The sequence below is a fragment of the Lonchura striata genome, chromosome 15 (assembly GCF_050655825.1).
Source record: "Lonchura striata isolate lonStrDom1 chromosome 15, ASM5065582v1, whole genome shotgun sequence".
Lineage (NCBI taxonomy): Eukaryota > Metazoa > Chordata > Aves > Passeriformes > Estrildidae > Lonchura > Lonchura striata.
Genome location: NC_140717.1, coordinates 10,012,788 through 10,022,500, shown reverse-complemented (window position 1 = coordinate 10,022,500; position 9,713 = coordinate 10,012,788). Strand labels below are relative to the sequence as shown.

The following is a 9,713-nucleotide window of genomic DNA, read 5'->3' as shown; positions in this document are numbered from 1 at the left end:
GGACAATTTTCCGTGGACCCCTTGTGCTAATTGTGCAGTGTTCTTATTGGAATCTGTATACAAGACAAAGTAGAATTTTAGGAGTGCAAAAAAAAAAGTCTAATGGTTGATTAAAAAAAAAAGAAATTCTGATATATTATCTATAGTACATGAAGACCATAAGCAAATGTTTGTTTCAGTGTGGTTCTGCCTTGAACTGCTTTTTGGCATGATTTATTTTTTATTTCCAATTTTACTTTTCATCCATATGTAAATTTTGCCATGTTTTACTTGCTGTACCATCCCCCCTTCCCTTATTTTATTTTTCAGTGTCCATGTTTTATATATCCTGGGCTTTTTCTCTCTAGTTAATTCAGCCATCCGCTACTATTTTCTTGGCTCTGTAACTCTTGTTTCCCCCCCCTCCCCGTCCTCCCCCCTGCACCCCCTGTAATTTTAAACATTCAGTTTCCTTGTAGATCAATGAAGATAAATACAACATTGATTTTGGATGAAAAAGGCAGTTGAGTGTTTGTGTGTCGTAGCCAGCGCTGTTGACTCGAGGCTAATGGTTTATTGATGGCTGGGAGGAGGCAGCTGGCGGAAGGGGCTGGTGCTGGGATTTGCTTCTGCCTGTGAATCCTTCCAGCAGCAGGAACATGCTCTGGAGGTGGGGATTTGGGGGTCTGGGGAGGAGAGCAGAGCAGTGCCCCCAGCCCTGCAGCATCTCCACCCCACGTCCCGGGGGATGATCTGCTGCCGGGGGAATGAAGGCCAGCAAAGGAAGCACAGCCTGTGTGCAGCAGCTGGAGTGGAGGTTCCCTGCTGCTGGCATCACCACGGGAAGGTTATCCAGCCTCCAGTGCTGCTCTCCACCTCCCGTTTGCTTCCCCAGGCCATGGAGCCATGCCCCGAGCCCCTGGCGCTCCGCGGCCGACGGGGCGGTGGGTGACAGGGCTTTGGCAGCGTGGTGCAGCTCCTGGGTTTAAGTCTGCGTGTGACTAAATTACTGAGCGTGAAAAAGTAAAATGAAATAAAATAGCAGGGTCCTTAATCTGATGAAAGGAGGCTTAAAACAAAATAGGCATTAAAAATCAGCACCTGCTCTCCCAGCTGAAATTGGAGGAACATAGAACACGTGGTGGATGTGAAAAGTGTGTTGGACTCAGCATAAGGATTCATAATGCTGGCTCAGGGGGATTGTAATTCTCCTGGTGCCAGTGTCCAACATGGGATCTTGTTTGACACCATTTCTGACATGGACCTGCATAAATAAGCCCCCCTAACCTCTGTTAGAGTCCATACTAATGCATGTGTGCAAGGAGGTTGTTACTACAGAAAAAGCTGCAAAAATGGGCCATACCCTTTGGAAGCATTTGGTCTGTGTATGACTTAAAAAGTGAGCATTGAATCAATGCTGTGCTCCCCTGGCATTCCTGAAGGATTGCTTATTGCAGCCACCCTGGTGCCAGAAGAATTCATCGTGACTGATGTTGTGGTGGTCTGAATATTAAAAGAAAATCAGTGGTTTGCCATTTACTGTATTAGGAGGCATTGCTCTCACGCCTTCAGAGGATGACCCATCAATAATGCTGCACTACAGTGGGATTCCTGTGGAATTACACAGTGTCGAGTATCAGCCTTCTCACAAAATGGTTCATCATGATTAATGGTATTATTACCTAAACAGAGAATCTAATTAATTCAGCCTTATTCCTTTAAGCCACCCCAGCTGAGCTGCCTTCTGCTAAAAGAACTGGTACAGAAGGACTTCCTGGGTTTTATGTATTTCTACCACTGTTCAGCTTTCATTTTGTGCCATTTTCACCATTTTTATTCTACTTTTGGCTGTCTCCCCAAAGACTTCCCTCAGTCACCAAAAAAGGGTGGAATTTAGCAAACAAATGACAGTGGGTGGGAGGAAAAAGATGGGATTTGGAAGGTTCATCGTTTGCCTCAGGCAACCTGTGTTTAAAAAGACACTCAGGAAGCTGTAAGGAGGGAGACCAGTGGTTGCACTTAACATTACCTTTTGTTCAAAATGCCACATGCCCATTGGGGCTCCATGGAAGATGTGTGCACCAGCTTCAGTTAATGGGGGTCACTCTTGGCCCAGTCAATAAAATAGACAACCAGGATACCAGGGAGTGAGGGCAAAAGCCAATCTGTAAAGCTGTAACACATCTTCAGATCACTTGTCAAAAATACTAACTGTTCCTTGACAAAAAGATCTAGTGCTTCCCTAAAAAGCCAGCTTTATTGCCTAAAATAAGCATATGGGAATTGTCCTTTCCAGCCTATATAGATACCATAAATATGTAGTTAGCTGTTGGTGACCTGAGTTAGACAAACAGAGGGTTGATGCAGGGGAGCCCAAGGACTCAGCAGGCTGAGCTTCCATGGTCAGGTCTGCAACGCCAGCCCCTCCCGGGCCCAGAGGAGGGAAAGCAAAAGGAGCCAACTAGTCAGGAATGTCCTGAGAGCTTGGGGAACGAGACACACCAGCTGTGCTTCAGGCAGCCCAGCAAGTGCCAGAATGAGAGCAGGGGTAGAGATCAGTGATGGATCCAGCTCAGGCTGGAGCCGAGAAACCGTCAACAGAGGGGAAAACAAGAGGTGTGTTTTCCTTGGCTTGTGCCAAGCAAAAAAAAAAAGTAAACCTTTCCCTTACCTCCCTCAGGAAATCCTTTTTGCCAAAGTCTTAAGAAAATAGTTGTGTTGCAATATTGGGGGATTTTGGTAATGGTCTTGTGAGAGGCTGAACTGGCATTACCCATCACCAAAACCTGGGTGTCTCCATGCCAACACCCCTTGCAGAGCTCTCCCCAGTGCTTCTTGGTGCCCCTTTGCACAAGCAGTTGGCTTTGGGGGGAATCCAGCTAAGGAAATAAAGAGAAATGGGGCTTAGACAAACATATTTAGCACTTTTGCTCAAACGTTGGGGAGCTGGTAGCCCAGGGCTTAGCTCAGAAACACGGTGCTTTGGGAAGAGCAGGCAGGTCATGGGCTCAGCCTGAAGCTGGGCATCACTGTGGGCAAGCAGCATTGTCCAGGGAGCCACTTCTTGTCCACTTGTGTCCAGCAAGATGGCATCCCCCTGCTGAGGCCACGGCTCTTTCACAGCACCTGAGATCAATATTTAGTCAGGAAAATGCCTTTCCTAGTAGTGCACTGTATTATGTGAAACTGAATAAAAAGCAAGGAGTGGGGGAAGGCTACACCAGGCCTAAATTAGAGGCTCCTGTTTCTGAACATAATGGAGAAAAAGGAAAATCAAATGATGTTTTGAAGTTTAACTTGGAAAATATTTTTCCAAAGCCTTTGAGGGATGTGTGTGTGAAGTAAAAAGGTCGGCTCCCCTCATCCCAGCCCCTGCTGCTGCGGCACAGCTGGAGGCTCCCTGCGCAGCGGCTGGGACCTCCTTGCAGGTGTCGGCACGGCAATTCCTTTGTCTTCTCACAAAAAACCTTCTGCTCCATTAAGCTTCCCTAATTGCTGCATTTATCATCAGCCATTTTCTGCTTGTTCTATTCCTCATTCAGCGAGGATGTGTCAAAATAGAGATCCACCCGCCGTCCCCGAGATGAAGCTGTTGGAGGCACCGGCTGCTCAATTGGCCGTTCAGCAGAAGGTGCCTCATTACCGCTCGTGTGTCACACACATCCCGGCAGCCGGGCCCTGCTGCCCGGGTGTCAGGCCCTTTGCACTCAGCCTTGATAAATAGCTGAAAGGAGAAAAATACAGGGCTTCTTTTTTGACTCAAAACCCAGCCAGCTTCGTCCTCCTCCTCCTCCTCCAGCTCCTGATTGGAATTCTCGCAGTGAAGTGCAGCTGCCCGCAGCAGGGTGAAGCCCTCCATCTCCCCCCAGGGCAGTCTGAGGAGCAGAGGATGTGTTTGACACCCAAAGGAGAAGGGGCCCAGCTCACACCCACACCAGCCCCACTCACACACCAGCAGCAGGAGGAACCCTGGAAGAAAACCACTGTGGCTCAGTGGGGCGGGCAGGTTTCTGCAGCTGCTTTCCAGAGGAGTTCCCATCACATACGAAGTCATAATTAGCTCTTCTGCAGCATTTGCTCACTGTTCTATCAAAAACACTTTTGTTAGTATTATTATTTCAGGAAAGGGAAAAACCAATCAAGAGTCTGAAGGAAGTGACCAGCTTTCAGAAATGCTCCGTTCCCTTCCACAGCCTCCCTTCCCTCCAGCATTTCCAGCTGATGGAGGAGGGCCAGAGCCCAGCGACGTTCCCCAGACACGCTGGTGGTGGTGGGATCACTCAGAGGAAATTGCAAAGCAGAAGAACTCTGCAAATCCAGATTCAAAGTGCTGGCCAGAAAAAAAATACAATGATGAGGAACAAGTTTGGGGAAGCTTTTAGGTTTCAGTATTCAAAAATCTTTCCTTCCTTTTTGAATGCTATTAAAAAGCCTCCTCCTGTGGAGGGAACAAAAGAAAAGGGATTAATTTTATGGGGCTTTTTTCAAAACTAAGATGGTTCAGGATTTTTGGTTTGTTAATGGACATCTAAGAAACTACAGAGAGTGAAAAATGTCTGACAAGGGAATCTCATCTGAGGGGTGATTTGCACTAAGCCACTCTGGACAGGGGCAGTGGTAGTACCATAAAACACACTGCTACAGCTTCCATTTAAAAGAAACCCACCTTAACCCCCAGCACATATCACTGGTGGCCCTGAAAAGGCCAGAAGCTGTGCTCTGCTGTCATGGGGCTCTGCAGGTTAACCATGTGTCTGCAGCTGGGAAAGAAGGGACCAAAAGCAGCCCAGCTATTGAAGGAATTAATTCAGCTGCTGGGGCTGGCTCTGGAGATCACACACAGCCAGATGAGCCTTTCCAAGAGCTCAGCATTTTCTGCCATGTCCTATGGAGTTTCACTTGTCCAACTCTGCAGAATTTAAAGGTTAAGCCTCAGGCACGATGCAGCTACTTTGCTGTCAGATACAGAATCAATCCCACTTCTCTGGCCAGCACACAGTGGCACTGAGCTGCTAATGGCCCGTGCCCAGGGCACAGCAGAGCCACAGGAGCAAGGAGACTCTCTCCCACATGGGCCTCCAAAGTCCACAGTGGCCTGTTTGGACCATTACTGACAGATCTTGTGGCAAAGGCACAGTACAGTTTTTCTACACCCTGCCTCCAATGTGTTCACTGGATGACTTCACGCAGCCAGACGTGGCCAAAAATGTGCCTCTGTGAACTAATGAATTGGTTTAATTGTCTGCCAAACCTGAGAGCAGCCAAAAGTAACAAATTAAAGTTTACAATCCTGTGGTCTCATTTACAAGGGGATAATACAGCAACTGTTTATTTTGTGAGATGTTGGAGTGAGTCGGGAGAAAATTACAGCCCCTATATAATATTAATAATAATCAACATCATAAAAAATACTTTTAATAGGAAACACCGATGGTTGTTTTGCTCCGTTAACTTGCACTATTGTTCCAGCAGGTCTGGCTGCCAGCTCACAGGGCAGGGGGTGTTGATTCCCTGGAGGCCAAGCTGGCTCCACAGCCACAGCAGCTCACAGCAGCTTCACACTCAGGGTTTAATGATCGCTCTGGCTGTAGCACGGCAGCGCCCATGGGAGGATCCACAGGGCCAGATGATGCTTCACAGGGCCATGGAAAGGGATGGGAGAGGAAGGAGATGCCAGGAAGCTCCAGGGAGAGCACAGCCGAGGTCCCCAGAAGGAGCAGGCGGGGCAGGGAGGTGGGAGCAGCAGCTCTGCAGTGCTTGGAAGACGTTTGAGCCACGGTCCTTGCCAAGGGATGGAGGTGCAAGATCAGCCTTGATCACCCCTGCAGCCGTGTCCCAGGCAGGAGGGAGAGCCCGGCAGGCCCAGGGACACATCCCTGCTGGCCTGGCACACGCCCATGGGCAGCTGGTGTCTGCTCAGCCCTGTGGCAGTGGCTCTGCTCCTTCTGGTCCCCAGGCCAGGGCAGCAGAGCCGTGACACTGCCAGGGCAGGAGCAGGAGCCTCCTGGGCTGGGGACAGCCGTGAGCCCAGCGCTGCAGCACTGCCACAGGCCCCAGTGCCACACAGAGTGACCAGCTGAAGCAGGTGACATCCTTGCACAAGGATAGTCTCAGGCTCTCCACCTTTTTCAAGCCACTGCATCAGAAGCCCTGGCTGCACCTTCCCTTGGGCACAGGTTGCTGAGCATGGGGCTCACTCCAGCCACGGGCTCCAGAGAGGAGGGGACTTGTGAGACAGGCTCTGGGATGAGGGACAGTCCAAAATATGGGAAAATTGCCACAACAGACTTATTTTCCCTGCAGAAGAGATGAGGCCCATATGAAGCTCAGCAGAAGGTGAATGGCTGTGTCGCCAAAGGCAGTTGAACGGGAATGCAAGAGGGGGGAAAATAAATAAATATGTCCGTACATCCCCATGAAATTAATCCCTCCCCATTCAGCCATTTCCCTTTATTTCTTCCTTTTAGAAGCAAGGTTATCGGGTCTAACATCACATCCAAACATTTCAGCACTAGCATTATACGGGATGCTCCAAGGTCAGCGCCTGCAGCTGTAAACTCATTAGTCTTGTCTTTTGTGAGAGAAGAAAGCCTCTTCATTCCTCTCTCACCCCCTTCCCCCCTAATTAAAATTAAAGTATTTCCTGGCCAAAAGTCATTTCTGCATTCATTCATCTCAATTCTTTTCTGTTTGGATAAACCACCCTTTGGTACTCCCAGGGTGTTATGTATACAAACTATAAACTCTTAATGGTCCTGCAGTGTGTTATGACTGGCCTAAAGAGCTAAAGCAGGCTCCGAAAAAGTGGTTCTTGGCAACGCTGTGTATGGAGTTCAGGCTCATCAGTCATATGCAATTAGAGATTAAAAGTGCTTGATGGACTATAGGGGAGACCAGCACAGAGGGAGATTAGGAATGTAGGAGAGAAAAGGCAAACAAAAGCTTTTATCTCAGCACAGCAGTTGCTACTACAAAAGCAGCAATGGAAGGACAGTCCCCATTTTCCAGAGGCACCCATGGCCTTTCCAGCTCGAGGGCCCCAGCATGCCCCATCCCCGTTCTGATGACCACCCACACTCCAGCAGGGTGATGCAAGTCCTCAGGCACACCAGGGCTGTGGCTGTTGCCCAGGCAGGGCTCGGCAAGGCCAGGCTCTGGAGAGGCTCACACTGCAGCCCAGGCTTTCCAGATCCCACTGCCAGCTGCCCACAGCACAGTGCCTGGCAAGCCAACCCCCCCCAGGTGCTGGCAAGGGCCAGTCTGCCCAGAACAGGGGCACCTGGGGGGATCAGGAGCCTGGTGGCTCTGTAGGGATGGAGAGGGAACAGTAGCTCTTCTTAGAACAATGGGCTGTTTCCCCATTAGGGTCCTCTTGCCCTGAAGTGAAGGTGAGTGGGTGGCATGTAAATGCTTTTGAAAGGTTTGTGGCCATTTATTTCTTGTTTTGCGGAGTGTGGGAGCCTGCTGTATGCTAAACTGGCTATGGGGCACAGCAGTTCCCTGCTGACCATCCCTGCTGGATGCTCCCAAATAGAGGAAGGAGTAGGACAGAAGGGTTGGCAGGGACTGTCTCCCCCTCTCTTTCCACACCCTCAGCCTATGCAACCTCTCCAGTTTTGGACAGGCTTAGAACACTGGGCTAACATAAGATATGGGGAGAACAAAAATTTTGTTTCTTCCAGCAGAGAAATATTGGGGTTTATAGACTGGAGGCAGTTTGTGCTTTGTGCAGGGGAAAGGTCTGAGGAGCTCTTCAGAGGACAGTGATCACAGTCTGATAGATTGATTTATAGTATCAGGAGATGCAGGTGGGACTTACTGCCTTGTGCCCTTCTTGGTGAGGCTCAGAGTGTCAACCCTGGAAAAGCAGGGAGCCTTCCCTCCTTTCTTTGCCCACAGCACAGTTGTGCTTCCATCCATTTGTTTTTCCTACCCACAGCTAACAAGAGAGCCATGGAGCCACTTGGAATGCCCAGCCTGAAGGAAGGAGCTGACTTTTTATGGAGTTTCATTATAGAAGTCTCAATCAGCCATTAGAGGTTCATTTAAATGGGTTTTCTTGAGCATTAATAGGATATGGTAGTGCATTCATAGCCAGCTTTCCTCAGGTTTTACTGAAAGTGGCATAAGTGGGTTTCTTCAAGTACATGTGATTGCTCACAGCCACTGAAGTTGATTTGAATCACTTGCTACCAGGCTCACCAATTTAGCTGATAAATTGTGCATTATTAAATGGGGGACAGGAACAAAGCTGTGTTCTCCCAGAGAAGAAAATGCGGGATTTCTCATCAATGAAGAATGATTCCTCTCATCAGCACAGTCTGAAAAAGGCCATAATGAACCATTTGCACCTAAGAGCACAAGACTTCAGTCTACTTCATTCCTGATCCGTCCTTGCACTCCGAGATTCAGAGATTATGGGCTCTGCCCAGAGCCAGCCACGAGGGCAGATAAATCTGACCAGCAATTCTCTGTGTTTAGCTAAGAGTGTGCTTGTATCAGTGCTGCCTGGCTCTGCTCATCAGCCATCAGTGCTATCCTCTGCACAGGCAGCTCTGCCTTTCTGCTCAGGGGCACTCACAGGCTGCAAACTGTCCATGAAAAGGGATTCAACCCCTCACTCCAAGCATTAGTTCTTGATAAAGAAACAAACGTATTTGGAAGGCTTTTTCTTTGTGTTGAATAGGAAGCATCTGCCATGCAGGAAATCACTATCTGACTCTGGGGAGCTGGTCTCACCCTCAGCCACACAAGCTGCTTGCCAGTCAACTCATGATCACTCACGGAGGTCATGAATTGGGGCTTGGGAAGGGGCTGGTCTCCATTACTGCTGTAATGACAGTATTGTTTTGGGCTGATGTTCTGAAATGCCTTTTAGGCGGTTTCAAACCCGCCCTCAGCTGCCACAGTGTCTGGGTGTGGGAATAACCCGCTCTGTTTGGATGACACTGAATTTAGTGGGTTTAGTTTAGCGGGCTTTCTGCATCCACTGCTCCAAGACTGGCATCCTGCTGAGGTGTCCCAGCCTGCTGAGGTGTCCCAGCCTGCGTGGGGCTGTGCAATCAGGCTCCAGGCTGCACTCCTGTCTCAGCAGGGTTACTGAAGCACTCGGTGTGACAGCCCCGGCTCCGCAGATCCCGCTCACACTCGTGGCCTGATGGATGGAGCCGTGCTAATGAGCTCCGAAGGGAACCACATGGAGCCCTCCTTGCTGGAGGCACAAGCCTCTAAGGGAGGGAGTTAAAAGGGGGCAAGAAAGAACAGTAGAGAAAAGGGATAGACTCCAGATAGCTCCTCTGGGGATGTGAGGGTTGTACTTGATTAAAAGCAGTGCTTTATGAAAATGTTATTTGCTATGCTTGGAAGATGACATTCAGTGCAATAAGAGCGTACAGCAAACCTAATATGGTCCCTGTGGAAAGGGCTGGGGTGTGGGCCTGGGAATGCATCCTGCCCTCTTATCTTTGATCACTTCTCTGCAGTAGCTGGGTTTTTCCTCCTGGTGCTGGGAGGTTCCACTTTATTCCAAATACACAGGCATCCTTACTCTGTGCCAGTGTGCAAGGAATGATTTGGAAAACCTCTTTCATGAGGAGATTCTCACAAGCAGAGGACTGTGACTGCCTCTCTGGGAGACAAGGATGACTGGTACCCAAATCTCAACCCTCCAATCCTGTCCTGAACTCACAGGGTGTATTTGTTTTGGCCGCCGTCAACCTGGCTACACCAGCACA

The 9,713-nt window shown here is 49.2% G+C and overlaps 1 protein-coding gene across 27 annotated transcripts in view; it reads left to right on the top strand.

Annotated features, from left to right (window-relative positions):
• Window positions 1–498, top strand: part of FBRSL1 (fibrosin like 1) — a 503,076-nt gene extending 502,578 nt beyond the window's left edge. For all 27 annotated transcript variants that reach the window (XM_031506234.3, XM_085592726.1, XM_077787189.2 and 24 more), the window contains one exon: window positions 1–498. This exon is cut by the window's left edge and continues 2,521 nt beyond it. The gene's annotated coding sequence lies outside the window, so the exon portion shown is untranslated.
• The last annotated feature ends 9,215 nt before the right edge of the window (window positions 499–9,713 follow it).